The sequence below is a fragment of the Kogia breviceps genome, chromosome 8, assembly GCF_026419965.1.
Source record: "Kogia breviceps isolate mKogBre1 chromosome 8, mKogBre1 haplotype 1, whole genome shotgun sequence".
NCBI classification, from domain to species: domain Eukaryota; kingdom Metazoa; phylum Chordata; class Mammalia; order Artiodactyla; family Physeteridae; genus Kogia; species Kogia breviceps.
This window is the reverse complement of record NC_081317.1, coordinates 45398145-45420997: the sequence shown is the minus strand read 5'-3', so window position 1 is coordinate 45420997 and position 22853 is coordinate 45398145. Positions and strand designations below refer to the sequence as shown.

At 36.0% G+C, this 22853-nt stretch overlaps 2 long non-coding RNA genes across 3 annotated transcripts in view; both read right to left on the bottom strand.

Annotated features, from left to right (window-relative positions):
* LOC136794663 (uncharacterized) overlaps nt 1-22853 on the bottom strand; it is a 1213806-nt gene that overhangs the window by 10565 nt on the left and 1180388 nt on the right. The gene's annotated exons all lie outside the window — the stretch shown is intronic.
* LOC136794664 (uncharacterized) lies at nt 18432-19696 on the bottom strand. Its single transcript, XR_010841739.1, has 3 exons — nt 19637-19696; nt 19462-19543; nt 18432-18875 (listed from the first exon to the last, which is right to left on the bottom strand). It is a non-coding gene; the product is annotated as an uncharacterized lncRNA (long non-coding RNA).

Here is a 22853-nt window from a genome sequence, read left to right as displayed (position 1 = left end):
AAATTCATTGACATACCCAAAGTCATCTACATCTTCTATGTTATCTTCTGGGAGTTTTATAGTTTTGTGCTTTACATTTAGGTCTGTGATCCATTTTAAGTTATTTTTGTGAGGGGTATAAAGTCTGTATCTAGATGATTTGTTTGAATGTGGCTCTCCAGTTGTTGCAGCACCATCTGTTGAAGTGACCGTCTTTGTTCCATGGTATCGCCTTTACTCCTTTGTCCAAGATCAGTTGACTATATTTATGAGGGTCTATTTCTTGGCTCTCTATTCTGTTCCATTGATCTATTTGTCTATTTTTTAACCAGTTCCACAATGTCTTGATTACTGTAGCTTTATAGTAAATCAAGATGTTGGGTAGTGTCAGTCCTCAAACTTTGTTCTTTAATATTGTGTTTGCCTACTCTCGTTCTTTTGCCTCTTCATATAAACTTTAGAATCAGTTTGTCAATATCTACAAAATAACTTGAGTTTTTTATTGAAATTGCATTAAGTGCATAAATCAAATTGGGAAGAAGTAACATCTTGGCAATATAAACTTATTTTTTGTATTGAGTTATAGTTACTGTACAATTGACAACATTGAATTTTCCTATCCATGAACATGGAAAATCTCTCCATCAATTTATCTGCTTTCATCCATCAAAATTTTATAGTTTTCTTTGTTTAGATCTTACAAATATTTTATTAGATTTCTAATAAAATATTTTGGGGACAGCTAAGGTAAATGTCCTTGTGTTTTAATTTCATATGCCACTCAGTCATTGCTAGTATACAGGAAAGAGATTGGCTTTTAGGTTAACTTTGTATCCTATAAACTTGCTATGATTACTTCTTAGTTCTAGGAGGGTTTTTATTTGTTTCTTTGTTTGTATTTTGTTTTTTGTCAATACTGTCAGATTTTCTACCTGAACAATCACATTATCTGAGAACAAAGACAGTTTTATTTATTCCTTCCCAGTTTGTATACCTTTTATTTCCTTTTTTTTGGTCTTATTACATCATCCAGGACTTCCAATATGATATCGAAAAGCGCTGGTGAGAAGGGATATATTTGTGTTGAACCTGAGCTTAGCTGGAAAGCTTTGAGTTTCTTAGTGTTAAACATGATGTTAACTCTAGGATTTTGTAGATACTATTTTTTTTTTTTTTAATTGAGTTAAGGAGGTTTCCTTGAATTCCTGGATTGTGAAGAATTTTCACCTGAATATGATATGGATTTTGTCAAATGGCTTTCTGCATCTATTAATATGATCATGTGATTATTTTTTCCTTTTTAGCCTGTTGATGTGACAGATTACCTTAATTAATTTTTGAGTGTTGGACCAGAATTGCATACCAGGCTTAGATCCCACCTGGTCATAGTGTATAATTCTTTTTGTAAATAGTAGAACTCAACTTGCTAATATTTTGTTAAAGATTTTTGCATCTATGTTCATGAGAGATATTGATCTGGAATTTTCTTTTCTTGTAACATCTTTGATTCTGATATTAGGATAATGCTAGCCTCTTATAATGAATTTAGAAATATTCCTCCTGTGTCTGTCCTCTAAAAAAGATTGTAGGGAATTAATATAATTCTTCCTTAAATGTTTGGTAGAATTAACCATTGAACCCATGTAGGCCTGATACTTTGTGTTTTAGAAAGTTATTAATTATTGGTTAAATTTCTGCAATTGATATAGTCCTATTCAAATTGTTAATCTCTTCTTCTGTGACCTTTGAAAATTGTGTCTTCTAAGGAACTGATACATTTCATTTAGGTTATAAAATTTGTGAGCATGGAGTTTTTCACAGTAGTTCTTTATCATTCTTTTAATTTCAATGGTATCTGTAGTTATGTCCCCTCTTTCATTCCTGATATTAGTAATTTGTGTCCTTTTTTTTTTTTCTTAGTTAGCCTGGCTGGAGGCTTATTAATATTATTGATTTTTTTCAAAGAGCCAGCCTTTGGTTTCATTGATTTTCTCAATTGATTTAATGATTTCAGTTGCTCTGATTTTTGCTCAATTTTTTTTTTCTACTTACTTTGATTTTAATTTGTTCTTCTTTTTCTAGTTTCTTAAGGTGAAAACTTATATTATTGATTTAGTATTTCTTCTTTTCTAATACATGCCTTAAATTGTATAAATTATCCTTGAAGCACTGCTTTTGCTGCCCTGTATAAATTTTTACAAGATGCATTTTTATTTTCATTTAGTTCAGAATAATTTTAAATTTGTCTTGTGATTTCTTCTTTGACCTGACCTATGTGCTATTTAGGAGTTTTTTGTTTGTTTGTTCTTTAATTTCCACATACTTAGTGATTTTCCAGTTATCTTTCTGTTATTGATTCCTGGTTTAATTCCATTCTGGTCTGAAAGCAGACATTGTATGATTTCTATGCTTTTAAATCTGTTAAGGTGTTTTTTTAAAGGCCCAGAATATGGCTTATATTGGTGAATGTTCTAAGTGAGTTTGAAGAGAATGAATATTCTGCTATTGTCAGAAGTAGCAGTCCATAGGTGTCAATTAAATCCAGCAGAATGATGATGTTGTTGAATCCTACTGTGTTCTTACTGATTTTCCATCTGTTGGATCTGTTCACTTAATTTCCTTTTCAAATTGTTTGTTGCTAATGTAGAGAAACATAATTGCCTTTTGTGTGTTTTTATTATGTCCTGCAAATATGAATAATTTTTATAAGCTCTATTATTTTTTTGTGTGTGGATTCTTTAGGAATAAAATATGAATAGACAAAATTTTACTTATTCCTTTGCAATTTGTATTGCTTTTATTTTGTCTAATTCCTCTGGCTGAGACTTCAAATAAAATGTTTAATAGAAGTAGCAAAAGGTGCCATGTCTTGCTAGTTAAATTAGGGTGAAAATGTCCAGTCTTAACCACTGAGTGTGATGTTAGCTGTGTGTTTTTTAAGCACTTAATCAGGATGACATAGTTCCAATTGAACTTTTTTAAAAATTGGGAAAAATTTTAAAATGTTGTCAAATGTGTTCTGTGTCCCTGTAGAAAATCATGTGTTTCATCTCTTACTCTATTAATGTGGTATATGCCATTGATTTTCATGTGTTGAAACATCCTTGCATTTTTGAGTAAATCTCATTTCGTTATGGTTTATAAATATTTTAATATGCAGCTGGATTTGTTTTAATAGTATTTTGTTTAACAGTATTTTGCATCTATACACATAATGTATATGGATGTATAGTTTTCTTTCCTTGTAATATAATTGTCTGGCTCTGATATTAGGGTAATTCCAGTATCACAGAAGGATTTAGGAAGTGTACCCTGCCTTTCAGAAAGTGTTTGGGAAAAACTGGCATTAATTCTTCTTTAAATGTTTGATAGAATTTGTCAGTTCTTGTCCTGGGATTTTCTTTGTTGAAGTGTTTTTATTACTGATTGATTCTCTATACTTGTTTTTGGTCTCTTTATAGTTTTTATTTCTTTTTATTTAAAGCTTTGGTACTTTGCATGTCCATTTCATATAGGTTATCAATTTTGTTGGTGTACAATTTTTCAAAATATTCCCTTATGATTCTTTTTTTGTGTGAATGTTTGGTAACAATGTACCCACTTTATTTTATATTTTTAGTAATTTGAGTCTACTCTATTTTTTTTTTCTTGGTCAATTTAGATGAAGATCAATTTAAATTCATCTTCTTTTTTGGTTTTATTGATATTCTCTATTGTTTTTCTATTCTTTTCCATTTGGTTCCATTCTTATCTTGATATTTTACAGTTGACCCTTGAGTAACACTGTCTTGAATTGCATGGGTCCACTTATATGTGGTTTTCTTTCCCTAAATACATACTACAATACTACATGATCCATAGTTGATTAAATCTGCAGATGCAGAGGGCCAACTATAAAATTAGATGCAGAATTTGGACTGTGCAGAATCAGTGCCTGCAACCCTCATGTTGTTCAGGGGGCAACTGTACTTCCTTCTTCTAGCTATGAAGGAAGAAGTTATAGTTTGCTCTTCATATTCTAGTTCCTTAATATGTAAAGTATGTTACTGATTTGACATTGTTCTTTTTTTAAATTTTGGCATATGTAGCTATAAATTTCCCTCTGACCATGGTTTTCACTGTAACCTATATTAGGAATGGATTGACTCTTTTTAAATTTATAATGTCCTTCTTTGACTCTTGTAACAATAATCAACCTAAATTCTATTGTACCTTATATTAATATAGTCACTTCAGCTTCCTTTTGGTCACTATTTTCATGGAATACCTTTTCCCACCCCTTCACCATCAGAGTATTTGTGTCTTCAGATCAAAAATGAGTCTCTTGAAGATCATATGTATATAGATCATATAATTTTTCCCTTCTGCCAATCTCTGTATTTTAACTGGAGATTTTAATCCATTTACATTTAAAGTAATTACAAATAAGAAATAGTTTTCTTCTGCCATTTTGGTAGTTGCTTTCTGTATGTTGCATATCCTTTTAGTTCCTCATTTCTTTCATTACTGACTCTGTGTTCAATTGGTATTTGATAGTGTACTCTTTTGATTCCCTTATCATGTCCTTTTCTGTACATCTTAAATTTATTTTCTTAGTGATTATCTTGCAGGTTAAAATTAACCTCATAAACTTACAACAATCCATATTTCATTAGTACTAACTTAGCTTCAATAGCATACTAAAACTCTACTCTTTACATCTTTATCCCTCTCTCTTTATGTTGTTATTGTCAAAAATGACAATATGCCCATTAACATAGAATTATTCTTCTATACATTTGTCTTTTATATCATGTATGCAAATAAGAGGATATACAAACCCCAAATAAAGTAATATCAGCTTTTATAGTTACCTATGGGGCTACTTTTACCAATCCCCCTTATTCATTTGTATAATTTTGATTTACTGATTACTGTCCTTTCATTTAAGCTTGAAGGACCATCTTTGGTATTTCTTGAATAGTAGATATACTAAGCAGTAAACAACTTCATTTTGTGTTTATCTAAGGATATCATATTTATCTTTAATTTTTGTAGGATTGGTTTGGCTGACAACAGTGCTTGGTTGACAGTGTTTTTTGTTTCAGCACTTAAAATATGTCATCCCACTGCCTTCTGCCTTCAAGATTTCTCATCAGAAATTGACTACTAATTATAGTGAGGATCTCTTGCACATGATGATTTCCTTTTCTTTTGCTATTTTCAACATTCTCTCCTTTTTCTCTTTTGCCATTTTGGCTATGAAAAAAGTTGGTTTTGGATATATTTGACTTTAAGTTTCTTGGGGTTCATTAGGTTTATTGAATGTATAGATTCATGCTTTCATCAAAGTTGAGAATTTTCAATCCTTATGTCTTCAAATATTCTTTCTGCCCATTTCTCTCTCTCCTTTCCTTCTGGTACTCCTATTGTGCATATATTGTTCCACTAGATGGCATACCACAGATCACTTAATCTTTGTTTATTTTTCTTCAGTCCTTTTAAATTTCTGTTCCTCAGTTGGGATGATTCAATTTTTTATCTTCCAGTCCATAGATTATGTCTTTTAACTGCTCAATCTTCCATTGACCTCTTCAGAGAATTTTGAACTTTTCAGCTCCAGAATTTCCTTTTGGTTCTTCTTAATAATTTATATCTCTTTATTGATATTCTATTTAAGTAATTATTCTCTTAGTTTTCTTTATTTCTTTTATCACAGTTTCCTTTTGAGCATATTTAAGACAGTTGATTTAAAGTCATTTTATAGTACAAATATCTATGTTCTTTCAGTTTCAAGTTTCTCTTTTCCTGTAAAAAGCCTATAGTTTCTTGTTTCTTACATACCTCACAATTTTTTTTTGAAATTGGATATTTTTTGATAGCATTATGTCGTATCTCTGGAAATCAGAATCTCCCTACACCCCGGGTATTATTGCTTGTTCTCTGTTGTAGTTGCTTTAGTTTTCTAAACTATTTTTGTCAAGACTATATTATTTGTTGTGTGGTCTCAGAAATTTTTATTAACTAAGGTGGTTGTAACAGTTTTAATGCATGTTTAACAGATTTTCTTAAACTTCTGGACCCAAGAAAAAAATAAGAAAGCAAATATTTTCTTTGCCAGTTGGCTCTGTTTGAGGATACTCCTCCAGTGCTTAGTCAGCTCATTTACAACTCAGCCTCAGCCTTTTTACTTTCTGCTTGTGCTGTAACTAAATTTCAGTTGAAAGGTTATGATTTTTCAGATCTTTGCTGAGCATACATTCTACTCTTTACATGTGTGTGGCTTTCCAAATATCCTTGTGTATCCAGGAGCTTTTCAGAGATCTTATTCCACAAAGTATCTTACTTATCAGCTTTGCCTCCAAGGCTTTCAGCATGCCTATTGTCTGTACCAACTTTTATCCTTTGCCCAGAGGCTTGCTCATTTGCCTTTCAATTGTTATGAGAAACTTCCTCCCTAAAGTTGCTTCTCCACACTGAAAGAGTTCCCAGTTAGGCAAAACAAAGTCAAGCTGCTTGTGTCAGCCCTTCAGGGAATCCCCAGACAGATCAAAACAAGAAACACAATTACTTTTGCATAAGTCTGCTCTGCTCCCTGTAGAACCAAGAACTCACCTAGAAATTCAGACCACTGTCTTCAAGACTACTACTGCACCCAGGAGGGGTGTGTGACAAGGGTAAATTAAAACTACACAAAGCTACCCAACTGGGTTTCAGTGGTTTTTCTTCACTACCACCACCACATTAAACTAAGCCACTCTTACCTCTTCCCATAAGTCAAACATATTCTCTTTATAGGTCATCTCATATGCACATATGGCTCTGGTCAATGCATTCTCCATCAGAAGAGTCTACAAACTAAAAACTATAAATTTGAGTATTTAATTTTTGTACTTAGAACATGTTAGAGTTTCACATAAGCCCTTAGGCTAAAAACTAAAATCAGCCCAAGAAATTGCAAGACTCTTCATGGTTGAGTTCCTGTCTCTTTCAACTTGTTAAATCACTTCTTTAGGTCTCTATATTCTGGGTGCACTGGTCTCATTTCACTTTCTTGAATCAGTCTTACATACTCCTCCCTACATCCTCTCCCTCTCAGTGGTCTCTTTGTAGTGTTTGTTTCCTTGTCTCTTTTACCTCAGAGTTCTCAGGCTTGTTTAATCTCTCCTCTACTCACTATTCAACTAATTACTTTCTTAGCTTCAGGTCTACTCAATATTTATTTTGGTAGGAATGACTACTGTTACACTCTATATCCTTTATATGCAAAGCATTGTCATTGGATTGGCAACATTTGCATTACTGGTAAGCTTGATATAAATGCAAATTTTTGCACAGCAACCTAGTAGTGCTGAATCCTAAACTCTGAGATTGTGGGGGTACGCAGCTGAGGCAAAAAAATCGGTGCTTTAGCAAGCTCTCTGCATGACTAGTAGATATGATCAAATTTCAGAATCACTGCTCTAGTGTAGTTTTATAACTTCCCTAGCTTCTTGTATTTTCTCTTTTGAAACAGTTATCACTTTTTTTTCCTTCAAGTTCTTTCTACCCCATTCCTTTGAAAGTTCCATAAGAACATGACTATAAACATTTTTTTAATCACAACATAAGTAGGGACTGAAATATATTTGTTGAAGGAATAAATAGTTAATTCAATAATTGATTTTAGAACCATGTATTGCAAAGAATGGATTGCTTGCTGATGACCTCTGAGGTTTCTCCCTAGGATCTGGAATCCAGATCATTTTTTCTCATGTTGTTAGTGTACAGAGAAATTGCTTAGAGTGTCTTGTTAAAATACAGATTCTAATTGAAGAGATTTAATTGTGAGACCTGAGATTCTGCATTTTAACAAAGTTCTTGGTGATAACAACTGCTATATCTTAGAATACAATTTAAGCAGCAAGAATAGCATATTCCTGGAGGTTTGGTGCATCTAGTCTTTGACTTGATGCACCCAATACACTTTCATTCTTGCTGACTTGTGTTTTAAAAAAAACCACCATGTTTCTTCCAGTGATTGATGTGAAGATTTTTTTTAGAAGTATACCTGTAAGTGATGTATTCACCGTGTATATTATATGAGTCAGGGATCTTTGGTTTTCTGTGGATGAAAAAATAGATAGATTTACCCACTGTTTCCTAATAGCCTCACATGCATTGAACTATTCCCCTCTTTTCTTTTTTAATGCAATAAAAGCTCCTCTTTTGAAACAATCTGTTGACATTAAGCAACAGTATAACAACAATATTAAATAATAGTACATGAAGAAAGGAGTACCATTCTGACTTGTCAAGAGTGGTACTTATCAAAATAGCAGACTTGATACTTGTCAATCAAAATATTGAAACAAACCTCTTGGGAAAGAAATCCAGATTCACTTTACTTGACTTTTTTCTGAAGGGCAAGTACATTTTGAGAGGAGTCTGGGTAATCAAACAAGGAGAGCTTTAAGCCAGAATTGACATGCAAGTGTCACCAAAACCCAATGGTAAAGCTTCTGCAAAGTTTTCTTAAAATATACATTTAAATAATAAAAAAGGTGAAAACCACCTTAGGAAAGAATTAAATAATGAAAAGTCAAGGAGACAGGGCCAGAGACCTTATTTTTAACCATTTTATTAGATGAGGGTAATTGGGTAAATCCCTTAATCACTGTAGGCCTCATTATTGAAGTGAGATTGATAATTCTTGCTCATCTTGCATGATGGTTTTATGAATCAAATCAGGTAATATATAATAAAATCCTTTGTAGTACTCCATGAAAACGTGAATGTTTAGGATTAATTCACATACCAATTCTTAAATATGCAGCTCCTAATTTGTACTAAGTGCAGCACCATTATCATGGTCATCACCATCATATGGGATCTATACCAGTTAACATGCCAAAACAATCGCTTGGAGAAATACGTACTTGACTGTCCGTGACTACTAGACCTGTGCTAACATTCTGGAATGACTTGAAAGAAGGACTAAGAAAAGAAAACACTTTAAAAATTGAGTAAATTACAAATTGTGAGTCAGAACATATCTGACTTTTAAACACCTTTTCTGACCTTAGATTTTGGGGATGCTTATGAGGATTTCATGGGTTATTTTAGAACTAGACTTAGACTCTGGGTAACTTTTATAATTTAATATAGGATATTCTGAATTTGTACCTGGAAAGCTTCTCTGATTCCTCCCCCTTCCCCTTAAATTACATGTAAGAGGTCTAGCATTGCCACCAAATGGTTTTGCAAAGTGAATTATTATATCAAGCCTCATTTTGTGCCTATGCTAGAATACTGGTAAGAATGGTTTAGTCTGGAAACAAACTCATTCGTATGACAACGTAAGAATCTCCACCTCCCCACCCCACCATAAAAAAGAAAGAATGAGTAAAATTAAATGAGGGAAAGTGAACATTTGGAAAAGATGGGTAATTGTGACAATGACATTGTTCCTACCTCCAGCATCATTGAATTCACAATAGAATAATAGATTGAGAAGGTGACAGTGAAAGGACAAATAAAAGCTAAGTGAATGCTGCTCTACAACAGTCCTGGGACACTGAGAGTACTGAGGTTATTGGAAAAGGCAGTGGCAAATACGGTGCTGGGATTGGCAATGATGGATGTAGCAATTATGGTGGTAGTTGGCACTGGCAAGCATACCAGCTGTGATGCCTCATTGTCTTCAATGTTAGGCACTGGAACCAGAGGTTAACACTCCTGATCATTGCTACTGAGGTATCAGTGGTGCTCTTGGTAGCAACTCTGGTCACATAGCTCCCCCTTTTGGATGTAGTGTTGATTAGAGACAGCCTTGAAGCAGCAGAGAAGGAAAATAGACACCAGCTGGTATCCAAGACAATTAGTTACTCCTTAGACCACTCATGAAGCATCCTTGGTGATTTCTAGGACAATTTAGGGGAAACATGTAGCAGAACAGATTTTGGTTAGAGATGTTGGGAGAGTGTCAGCGAAATGCTATTTTATTTTTCAGCTGTGATCTGAGAATCAGTGGTCACATTTATTATGATTTGGGTAAGCAAAAACATAACAAAAGCAATATTTCATTCTAACACAAACAACACATGTTTAAAACTTACTACAATAATATTTATTCTTTCTGGGACTAAGATTAATAGCTACCATATATTGAGAATCTGGTATATTCTAGCCAAGGCACTTACATCTAATCTTTATAACCAAAGGGCTTCATTCTTTGATTACTTCAACTCTCTTGAATCAAGTCTCTCCCCTCTTTTCTCACATCACTCCAAATAGCAAACTGTAATATCTTTTATTTAAACAAGGACATTAATAAAACCTTCCCTCCCCTTCCTCCTTCAATCTGATGAAGCTGTTCATGTTAAGACCATTGGTAACTTCATTCTGTCAGATCCACAAGAGACATTTTGTTTTATCTGAATGACATTCATCAAGAAACATCTGACATAATTGCCTGTTTTCTTCTCTAAATTTTTCTCCTATCACTTTATCCTACTACATTTCCTTCTTATTCTTCTGAAAATTTGTACTAAATCTTCATTATCACTGTTCCATTTCTCTCTAACCTCTATATGGTATATTTGTTTAGATTGGGGTTTAGGCCCCCTTCCTTCTTTCTCTGTGTTTTGTCCTTAGGCAAGCACTCTCCTGTACTTTGATGTTGTCAAATAACATTAATATGGATCTTTGTGTTTTTTGTGTATATGGCAGAGATCTCTTATCAGCTTTATTTGTATATTCAAGAACCTACTTGATGTCTTCACTTAAATGTCTTACAACCACATACAACTGAACTTTTAATTTTGTTTCCACCCATTTTTTCTCCTAGTCTGCCACATCTACTGTGACTGGTGCCACCAACTGATCATACACTTTATGTCTTCCTTTCCTTCTCATACTATCCTCTTAGTCCAACCCGTAAAACCTAGATTTTCAATCCTCATTCTGCCACTATTTTTTTGTGGGCATATGATTGTAGCATCTTGAATTGGAAATAACTATTTCTCTTACATATTCCTTCATTCAGTCAAAACATATGGACAATATTTAAAATAAACATAACACTATACTAGGATTTAGTTATGTTAAGATGACTAAGCAAATAAAAGTTGCTATTTTTATAAAGTTTATGAGTTCCCGATCATGAGTGTTTGAAAGACTATGTTATTGGTTTTAATAGTGCAAAAAATGTACACTAGGAAGACAGAGAATGGCTTTATGTAGAGAAGTGATGTGACCAGAATTAGACCTTATGTTTACTACTCTGGCTGCTTTGCAGAGAATTGGTTTAAGAATATAGTGACTGGATGGACATGGAGGGAGAAGCCTGAAAAATATTAATAAACAAACTGTCAGACTGTTATAGGAGACAGCTATGGGTACTTTGGTCTAGAGTAGTCATAGAAGAAATGGAAATAAGTGGGTGGATTTGATAATACATTTTGCTGATAATATGTATTACTTATTGAGGAAAACATTGCATTTCAAAAAGGTGTGGTATAATATCTGCTGGAATAATTTAATCACTTCTGTCTTTGGAATTTAGATATATTTTTGTAGAACCAGGAAATAATAGGCATTTAATAAATGTTGAATGTATTGATGGATAGATGGATGGATGAATACATGCATGCATGAATCAGTGAATTAGAATCATTAAACTAATGAGAAACTATACGGTTTTTACATCACATAATCCATTGTTTTTTTAGCATATATTGCACTAGATACCAATATATTTGTTGGCTTTATATGTTGTCAAATATTCCTTTCGAAACTTTCGTTGAGGGAATTTTAAAAGGGACTTCTCTGTTTCACATAAAGACCTTTGGGAAACCTTGTAAATTTAGAAAGAAGCAGTCACCTGCAAACCAGTATCCGTGTTTACTCACTAAACAAATACAGCTGAATTCTCTTTAGAGAAATAAGCAAGCTATTCAGCCCCTTCAAACTGATTTTTTTCCTACTGTTCTATTGCAACTTTTTATTTATTTATTTATTTTTAACATCTTTATTGGAGTATAACTGTTTTACAATAGTGTGTTAGCTTCTCCTTTACAACAAAGTGAAACAGTTATACATATACATATGTTCCCATATCGCTTCCCTCTTGTGTCACCCTCTCTCCCACCCTCCCTATCCCACCCATCTAGGTGGTCACAAAGCACAGAGGTGATCTCCCTGTGCTATGCGGCAGCTTCCCACTAGCTATCCACCCTACGTTTGGTAGTGTATATATGTCCCTGCCACTCTCTCACTTCGTCACATCTTACCCTTCCCCTTCCCAATATCCTCAAGTCCATGCTCTAGGTCTGTGTTTTATTCCCATCCTACCACTAATCTCTTCATAACGTTTTTTTTTCTTAGATTCCATATATATGTGTTAGCATATGGTATTTGTTTTTCTCCTTCTAACTTACTTCACTCTGTATGACAGACTCCAGGTCTTTCCACCTCATCACAAATAACTCAGTTTCATTTCTTTTTATGGCTGAGTAATATTCCATTGTATATATGTGCCACATCTTCTTTATCAATTCACCTGTTGATGGACACTTAGGTTGCTTCCATGTCCTGGCTATCGTAAATAGAGCTGCAATGAACATTTTGGTACATGACTCTTTTTGAATTATGGTTTTCTAAGGGTATATGCCTAGTAGTGGGATTGCGGGGTCATATGGTAGTTCTATTTGTAGTTTTTTAAGGAACCTCCATACTGTTCTAGATAGTGGCTGTATCAATTTACATTCCCACCAGCAGTGCAAGAGTGTTCCCTTTTCTCCACACCCTCTCCAGTATTTATTGTTTCTAGAGTTTTTGATGATGGCCAATCTGACTGGTGTGAGATGATATCTCATTGTAGTTTTGATTTGCATTTCTCTAATGATTAATGATGTTGAGCATTCTTTCATGTGTTTGTTGGCAATCTGTATATCTTCTTTGGAGAAATGTCTATTAGGTTCTTCTGCCCATTTTTGGATTGGGTTGTTTGTTTTTTTGATATTGAGCTGCATGAGCTGCTTGTAAATTTTGGATATTAATCCTTTGTCAGTTGCTTCATTTACAAATATTTTCTCCCATTCTGAGGGTTGTCTTTTGGTCTTGTTTATGGTAAAACAAAAGCTTTGTTTTGCTGTGCAAAAGCTTTTAAGTTTCATTAGGTCCCATTTGTTTATTTTTTTATTTTTTATTTATTTATTTTTTTTATGGTACGCGGGCCTCTCATTGTTGTGGCCTCTCCCATTGCGGAGCGCAGGCTCCGGACGCGCAGGCTCAGCGGCCATGGCTCACGGGCCCAGCCGCTCGGCGGCACGTGGGATCCTCCCGGACCGGGGCACGAACCCGTGTCCCCTGCATCGGCAGGCGGACTCTCAACCACTGCGCCACCAGGGAAGCCCTCCCATTTGTTTATTTTTGATTTTATTTCCATTTCTCTAGGAGATGGGTCAAAAAGGATCTTGCTGTGATTTATATCATAGAGTGTTCTGCCTATGTTTTCCTCTAAGAGTTTGATAGTGTCTGGCCTTACATTAAGGTCTTTAACCCATTTTGAGTTTATTCTTGTGTGTGGTGTTAGGGAGTGTTCTAATTTCATACTTTTACAGTTACCTGTCCAGTTTTCCCAGCACCACTTATTAAAGAGGCTGTCTTTTCTCCACTGTGTATCCTTCCCTCCTTTATCAAAGATAAGGTGACCATATGTGTGTGGGTTTATCTCTGGGCTCTCTATCCTGTTCCATTGATCTATATTTCTGTTTTTGTGCCAGTACCATATTGTCTTGATTACTGTAGCCTTGTAGTAGAGTCTGAAGTCAGGGAGCCTAATTCCTCCAGCTCCATTTCTCATTCTCAAGATTGCTTTGGCTATTCGGGGTCTTTTGTGTTTCCATACAAATTGTGAAATTTTGTGTTCTAGTCCTGTAAAAAATGCCAGTGGCAATTTGATAGGGATTGCATTGAATCTGTAGATTGCTTTGGGTAGTAGAGTCATTTTCACAATGTTGATTCTTCCAATCCACAAACATGGTATATTTCTCCACCAATTTGTATCATCTTTAATTTCTTTCATCAGTGTCTTAGAGTTTTCTGCATACAGGTCTTTTGTCTCCTTAGGTAGGTTTATTCCTAGATATTTTATTCTTTTTGTTGCAATGGTAAATGGGAGTGTTTTCTTAATTTCACTCTCAGATTTTTCATCATTAGTGTGTAAGAATGCCAGAGATTTCTGTGCATTAATTTTGTATCCTGCAACTTTACCAAATTCATTGATTAGCTCTAGTAGTTTTCTGGTAGCATCCTTAGGATTCTCTATGTATAGTATCATGTCATCTGCAAACAGTGACAGCTTTACTTATTTTCCTATTTGGATTCCTTTTATTTCTTTTTTTTTCTCTGATTGCTGTGACTAGAACTTCCCAAACTATTTTGAATAAGAGATGTGAGAGTGGGTAAACTTGTCTTGTTCCTGATCTTAGTGGAAATGGTTTCAGTTTTTCACCACTGAGAATGATGCTGGCTGTGGGTTTGTCATATATGGCCTTTATTATGTTGAGGAAAGTTCCCTCTGTGCCTACTTTCTGCAGGGTTCTTATCATAAATGGGTGTTGAATTTTGTCAAAAGCTTTCTCTGCATCTATTGAGATGATCATATGGTTTTTCTCCTTCAGTTTGTTGATATGGTGTATCACGTTGATTCATTTGCATATATTGAAGAATCCTTGCATTCCTGGAATAAACCCCACTTGATCATGGTGTATGATACTTTTAATGTGCTGTTGGATTCTGTTTCTGAGTATTTTTGCAACTATGTTCATCAGTGATATTGGCCTGTAGTTTTCTTTCTTTGTGACGTCTTTGTCTGGTTTTGGTATCAGGGTGATAGTGGCTTCATAGAATGAGTTTGGGAGTGTTCCTCCCTCTGCTATCTTTTGGGAGAGTTTGAGAAGGATAGGTGTTAGCTCTTCTCTAAATGTTTGAGAGAATTCTCCTGTGAAGCCATCTGGTCCTGGGCTTTTGTTTGTTGGAAGATTTTTAATCACAGGTTCAATTTCAGTGCTTGTGATTGGTCTGTTCATATTTTCTATTTTTTCCTGGTTCAGTCTCGGCAGCTTGTGTATTTCTAAGAATTTGTCCATTTCTTCCAGGTTGTCCATTTTATTGGCATAGAGTTGCTTGTAGTAATCTCTAATAATCTTTGTATTTCTGCAGAGTCGGTTTTTACATCTCCTTTTTCTTTTCTAATTCTATTGATTTGAGTCTTCTCCCTTTTATTCTTGATGAGTCTGGCTAATGGTTTATCAATTTTATTTATCTTCTCAAAGAACCAGCTTTTAGTTATATTGATCTTTGCTATTGTTTCCTTCATTTCTTTTTCATTTATTTCTGATCTGATCTTTATGATTTCTTTCCTTCTGCTAAATTTGGGGGGTTTTTTTTGTTCTTCTTTCTCTAATTGCTTTAAGTGAAAAGTTAGGTTGTTTATTCGAGATGTTTCCTTTTTCTTAAGGTATGATTGTATTGCTATAAACTTCCCTCTTAAAACTGCTTTTGCTGTATCCCATAGGTTTTGGGTCGTTGAGTCTCCATTGTCAATTGTTTCTAAGTATTTTTTGATTTCCTCTTCGATTTCTTCAGTGATCACTTCGTTATTAAGTAGTGTATTGTTTAGCCTCCATGTGTTTGTATTTTCTACAGTTCTTTTCCTGTAATTGATATCTAGTCTCATAGCGTTGTGGTCGGAAAAGATACTTGATACGATTTCAATTTTCTTAAATTTGCCAAGGCTAGATTTGTGACCCAATATATGATCTATCTGGGAGAATGTTCCATGAGCACTTGAGAAAAATGTGTATTCTGTTGTTTTGGGGTGGAATGTCCTATAAATATCAATTAAGTCCATCTTGTGTAATGTATCATTTAAAGCTTGTGTTTCCTTATTTATTTTCATTTTGCATGATCTGTCCATTGGTGAAAGTGGGGTGTTAAAGTCCCCTACTATGATTGTGTTACTGTCAATTTCCCCTTTTATGGATGTTAGTATTTGCCTTATGTATTGAGGTGCTCCTATGTTGGGTGCATAAATATTTACAATTGTTTTATCTTCCTCATGGATCGATCTGTTGATCATTACGTAGTGTCCTTCTTTGTCTCTTGTAATAGTTTTCATTTTAAAGTCTATTTTGTCTGATATGAAAATTGCTACTCCAGCTTTCTTCTGATTTCCATTTGCATGGAATATCTTTTTCCATCCCCTTACTTTCAGTCTGTATGTGTCCCTAGGTCTGAAGTGGGTCTCTTGTAGACAGCATATATATGGGTCTTGTTTTTGTATCCATTCAGCCAGTCTGTGTCTTTTGGTGGGAGCAGTTAATCCATTTACATTTAAGGTAATTATCAATATGTATGTTCCTATTACCATTTACTTAATTGTTTTGGGTTGTTCTTGTAGGTCTTTTCCTTCTCTTGTGTTTCTTGCCTAGAGAAGTTGCTTTAGCATTTGTTGTAGAGCTGGTTTGGCAGTGTTGAACTCTCTCAGCTTTTGCTTGTCTGTAAAGGTTTTAATTTCTCCATCAAATGTGAATGAGATCCTTGCTGGGTAGAGTAATCTTGGTTGTAAATTTCTTTCCTTCCTCACTTTAAATATGTCCTGCCACTCCCTTCTGGCTTGTAGGGCTTCTGCTGAAAGACCAGATGTTAACCTTATGGGGATTCCCTTGTGTGTTATTTGTTGTTTATCCCTTGCTGCCTTTAATTTGTTTTCTTTGTATTTAATTTTTGACAATTTGATTATTATGTGTCTCGGCGTGTTTATCCTTGGGTTTATCCTGTATGGGACTCTCTGTGCTTCCTGGACTTGATTGACTATTTCCTTTCCTATATTAGGGAAGTTTTCAACTATAATCTCTTCAAATATTTTCTCAGTCCCTTTCTTTTTCTCTTCTTCTTCTGGGACCGTTATAATTCGAATATTGGTGTGTTTAATGTTGTCCCAGAGGTCTCTGAGACTGTCCTCAGTTCTTTTCATTCTTTTTTCTTTATTCTGTTCTGCAGTAGATATTTCCACTATTTTATCTTCCAGGTCACTTATCCGTCCTTCTGCCTCAATTATTCTGCTATTGATCCCATCTAGAGTATTTTTCATTTCATTTATTGTGTTGCTCATTGCTGCTTGCTTCCTCTTTATTTCCTCTAAGTCCTTGTTAACTGTTTCTTGCAATTTGTCTATTTCCAAGATTTTGAATCATCTTTACTATCATTATTCTGAATTCTTTTTCAGGTAGACTGGCTATTTCCTCTTCATTGGTTAGGTCTGGTATGTTTTTATCTGCTCCTTCATCTGCTGTGTGTTTTTCTGTCTTCTCATTTTGCTTATCTTACTCTGTTTGGCGTCTCCTTTTTGCAGGCTGCAGGTTCGTAGTTCCTGTTGTTTTTGGTGGCTGTCCCCAGTGGTTAAGTTTGGTTCCGTGGGTTGAGTAGGTTTCCTTGTTGGGGAGAGACTAGTGCCTCTGTTCTGGTGGATGAGGCTGGATCTTATCTTTCTGGTGGGCAGGTCCACGTCTGGCAGTGTGTTTTGGCATGTTGGTAGCCCTGTTATGATTTTAGGCAGCCTCTCTGCTAATGGATGGGGCTGTAAACCTGTCTTGCTCTTTGTTGGGCATAGGGTGTCCAGCACTGTTCGTTGCTGGTCCTTGGGTGAAGCTGGGTCTTTGTGTTGAGATGGAGATCTCTGGGAGATTTTCGCCATTTGATATTGCATGGAGCTGGGAGGTCTCTTGTGGACCAGTGTCTGGAGGTTGGTTCTCTCACCTCATAGACACAGCCGTGACGCCTGGCTGGTGCGCCAAGAGCCTTTAATCCACATGGCTCAAAATAAAAGGGAGAAAAAATAGAAAGGAAAGAAAAGGAAGGAAGGAAGGAAGGAGGCAGGGAAGGAAGGAAGGAAGAAAGGAAGGGAGGAAGGAAGGAAGAAAGCAAGAAAGGAAGGAAGGAAGGAGGAGAGGAAGAAAGGGAGGAAGGAAGAGAGGAAGGAAGGGAGGACAGAAGAGAGGAAGGAAGGAAGAAAGGAGGGAAGGAGGGAAGAAAGGAAGGAAGAAAGGTAGAAAGAAAGGGAGAAGACAAAATAAAGTAGGATAAAGTATAGTTATTAAAATAAAAAATAATTATTAAGAAGAAAAATTTCCATTAAAAAAAAAAAACAAGGAAAAACGTGTCGGCCTAACCCTACAACAAATGGTGAAAGCAAAGCTATACAGACAAAATCTCACACAGCAGCACACACATACACACTCACAAAAAGAAAAAAAAGGGTAAAATAATAGTATATCTTGCTCCCAGAGTCCACCTCCTCAACTTGGGATATTTCGCTGTCTATTCAGGTTTTCCACAGATGCAGGGCACTTCAAGTTGACTGTGGAGCTTTAATCTGCTGCTTTTCAGGCTGCTGGGAGAGACCTCCCCCTCTCCTCTTTGTTCGCACAGCTCCTGGGGTTCAGCTTTGGACTTGGCCCCGCCTCTGCTTTTAGGTCGTCCGAGGGCGTCTGCCCTTCGCTCAGACAGGACGGGGTTAAAGGAGCATCTGATTCGGGGGCTCTGGCACAGGCCAGGGGGAGGGAGGGGCACAGATGCGGGGTGAGTCTGTGGCGGCAGAGGCCAGCGTGATACTGCACGGGCCGGAGGCACACCGCGCACTCTCCCGGGGAAGCTGTCCCTGGATCCCGGGACCCTGGCAGTGGCGGGCTGCACGACCTCCCGGGAGGGGCAGTGTGGATAGTGACCTGTGCTCACACACAGGCCTGTTGGTGGTGGCAGCAGCAACCCTAGTGTCCCACACCTGTCTCTACTGTCCGTGCCGACAGCCGTGGCTCGCGCCCGTTTTTGGAGCTCCTTTATGTGGTGTTCTTAATCCCCTCTCCTCGCGCCTGCGGAAGCAAAGAGGCAAGAAAAAGTCTCCTGTCTCTTCAGCAGCTCCGTGCCAGTTTCTGGAGCTCCTTTAAGCAGCGCGCTTAATCCCCTCTCCTCACGCCCCAGGAAGCAAAGAGGGAAGAAAAAGTCTCTTGCCTCTTCGGCAGCTTCAGACTTTTTCCCGGACTCCCTCCGGGTTAGCTGTGGTGCACTAGCCCCCTTCAGGCTGTGTTTACGCTGCCAACCCCAGTCCTCTCCTTGTGATCCGACCTCTGAAGCCGGAGCCTCAGCTCCTAGCCACTGCCCATCCCGTCTGGTGAGCATACAAGCCTCTCGGGCTGGTGAGTGCTGGTCAGCACTGCACCGATCCTCTGCGGGAATCTCTCCGCTTTGCCCTTCGCACCCTGTTGCTGCGCTCAACTCCACGGCTCCAGAGCTTCCCCCTCCGCCACCTGCAGTCTCCACCCGCGAAGGGGCTTCTAGTGTGTGGGGATCTTTCCTCCTTCACGGCTCCCTCCCACTGGTGTAGGTCCTGTCCCTATTCTTTGTCTCTGTTTATTCTTTTTTCTTTTGCCCTACCCAGTTACGTGGGGAGTTTCTTGCCTTTTGGGAGGTCTGAGGTCTTCTGCCAGCATTCGGTGGGTGTTCTATAGAAGTTCCACGTGTAGATGTATTTCTGATGTCTCTGTGAGGAGGAAGGAGAGCTCTGCATCTTACTCTTCTGCCATCTTGAAGCTCCTCTCAAACTGATTTTTACCTTTATATGCATTATACTTACTTTGGCCACTCATTTTCTCAAAAACTACCAAACATCAAGAACCTTATAAAGTCATTTGTACCTAAAATAAATTAGGAAGATATTATTAATATTCCCCCCTTTTTCCCCCTATAGACAATGTGCTTTCTTCACTCTGACTTTTGCTTTAATATTTGTGAAAATTAAGAGGATGATGCATTTTAAATAGACAGCTTTGATTTGCATAAAATACAAGTTTGCCTAAGCTCTTGAAAGCACTTCAGAGAGTACTTAAAGGCTGAGTATATTTCCCTGCTCATTAAACATGCAATATTCAACTGCATCTGGTGATATATATTTTATTAACAGTTTTTCCCCATCTCCCTGTCCAAATATGTTGATTTACTCATGGTTTCCTTTTATCCCAACTATGACTATATTGCTTCCACACCTAGCTTTTTTCTCCCTATTCCTGTTTGGATAGAACACCATTGTGTAGGAAGGTGGGTGGGGACAGGAGAGAAAAAGGGAAGGAGTTTTGAACACATAGGACTTGCTCCAAGATGAATAGGATGGGACTTGGTGTGCTTTTGGGAAAGGGGTAGGGGGGAAGGGGGGAAATAGACAGATATAGACAGTCTCAGCCACTTGCCAAGAGTTTTAATTTGCATGAATATTTAGACAGTGCCCTGATGCTCAAGTACATTGTGGGGGAAACAACCTCACTTTCTGTGAGTACATTTTAATCCAACTTGTTTTTTTCTCTATCATCTCGCTTTTCATCAATTTACCTTCTTTTATCCTTTCCTTCCTTCCATTTTTCTTTCTGCCTTTCTCTCTCTTCTTTAATTCCTCCCTTCCACCATTCTTTATTAACTCATCTTTTGGCTGCCCTTAGTGTAAGCAGTACATCCTTAGTTTTCCATTTGATAAAATCATAAAGAAATACTGAGAAATTATTACACATTATATGATTATTTTATTGTACTCAAACGTTACCTCATCAGAACAGAAATTGTGATGTGGCAAGTATGTTCCCCAATCCAATACAGGTTCTCATTAATGCTTACCTGGACTATACTGAAAATACTTAAATGGGCTTTCAAACTCCAGTCCTTCCTTGTCAAATTGTTTTTGTATTCACCTGACATTTATTTAAAAATACACACACAGAGGCATGTACATATACACACATATATACATACTACATAATACATATATATTTAGTTAAAAGATAAACTGAGGCACATGGAAACTTTCAAAAGTTTATTAGGAGTGCTCCACCAATAGGAGCTAGGGAAGAGGTGTTTTTAGTGAAGACTGGGAAACAAAGTAAGGGAATATTTTATTGGCTATAGCTTAAGCAGTTGCCTTATTTGGGAAAGCTTAGTTGGCTGTTTGTGATTTGTTGTTCTTAAGTTTCATTTTCTTGGTTGGAGACACTGACTTTGGCTTAGGTTTTGATTTGCTTACTAGGCTACCAAGGCGTTAGCATCACCTCAGTCTAAAGGCCTCCTTATTTAATTATGTTAACAAGATATATGGCCAGGATTATAATACTTTTTGCTTAAAACTTTGATGGTTCCATGATACTTATGTACTAAATGAATTCCTTTACATTTCATTAGAATGCAGATTCTCAAAACCCATCTACAAAATTTTTTTTGTTCTTGGATGGTCCCAGGCATTAAAAAAAAAAAAAGTGATTCTGATGTTTAACAGTCTAATCATATTAAACTTCTCAACATTCTCATAAATAGCACCTACTTTTATCCTCCATGGTTTTTGTAGGTCCTTCTTCTAGAATATTCTGAATCACTCATAAAAATCACGTCAAAGGACTCCTGTATATCACTGTCTAGAATAAAATAACCCTGTCACACCAGTCCTTCCCAGCACCTCACCCATGCTCCCAACCATCTTCTATGATGCTGTGCTAAAGTAAGTTAATGTCTTGTTTCACATGGAGATTGTGACTTTGTTTCTGTGAGCTCTTATTAATGTTTATATTTCTTATATTGGTGCAGTGACTGACACATAATTGTGATACAGAAAATGATTTTTTTAGGAATAATCATAGAATTTCCTTTTTGTTTCAGAATATTCATAGAATTTCCTTTTTGTTTCAGGATATTTGATATGTAGATATGCATAAAACCACTAGAATTATTTTAGCTGAGGTAATTTCCTCATTTTTTTCAATTATAAAATTAATATAATTTAAAATAAAATATAATAAGTATAAATAAATAAATACTAAAGGCACCCAAAAACCTACAACCCAGAGAGAATACGTTTACTGGTATTTCTTGTAGACCTTTCATTATCTTATATACAAAATATATTTTTTCTCTCAATAAAAACAGGGTGGTTGTGTTTTAAAATTTATTTTATTTATTTTTTTAATTAATAGACTTCATTTCTTAGAGCAGTATTAGGCTTGCAAAAAGTACAGAGTGATACGCACCCCTACCCCTCAGCCCACCTCCATCCTTCATACACCAAGTCTTTCCCTATTATTAACATCTGTCATTGGTGTGATACATTTATTAAAATTGATAAACCAACATTGATACATTATTATTAATTAAAGTCCATAATTTTTATTAGGGATCATTCTTGGTGTTTTTTTTTCATTTCTATGGTTTTGACAAATGTATAATATCATGTATTCACAATTACATTATCATACAGAATAGTTTCACTGCCCGAAAATTCCCCTGTGCTACAACCCCTGATCTTTTCATTGTCTCTATAGATTTGCCTTTTTCAGATGTCATATAGTTGGAATTATATGGTATGTAGCCTTTTCAGATTTGCTTCTTTCACTTATCAATATACATTTAAGGTTCTGCCATTCTCTTTTGTGGCTTGATAACTCATTTCTTTTTATTGATGAATATTATTACATTATGTGGATGAGCCACAGTCCTTAACTTATTAAGGGACATCTTAGTTGCTTCTAAGTTTTGGTAATTATGAATAAATCTCCTATAAACATCCATGTACAAGATTTTGTGTATTCATAGTTTTCAATTTATTTTAGCAAATGCCTAGGACCATGAATGCTGGGTTGAGTGGTTAGTCTATGTTTGACTTTGTAAGAAACTTCCACATGTCTTCCAAAGTGGCTGTACTATTTTGTATTCCCATCAGTATGAATGAGACTTAATTTTATTCCATATCTCATCTGGATTTGGTATTGTCAGTATTTTGGATTTTAGTAATTCTGAAAGATGTGTAGTGGTTCTCATAATTG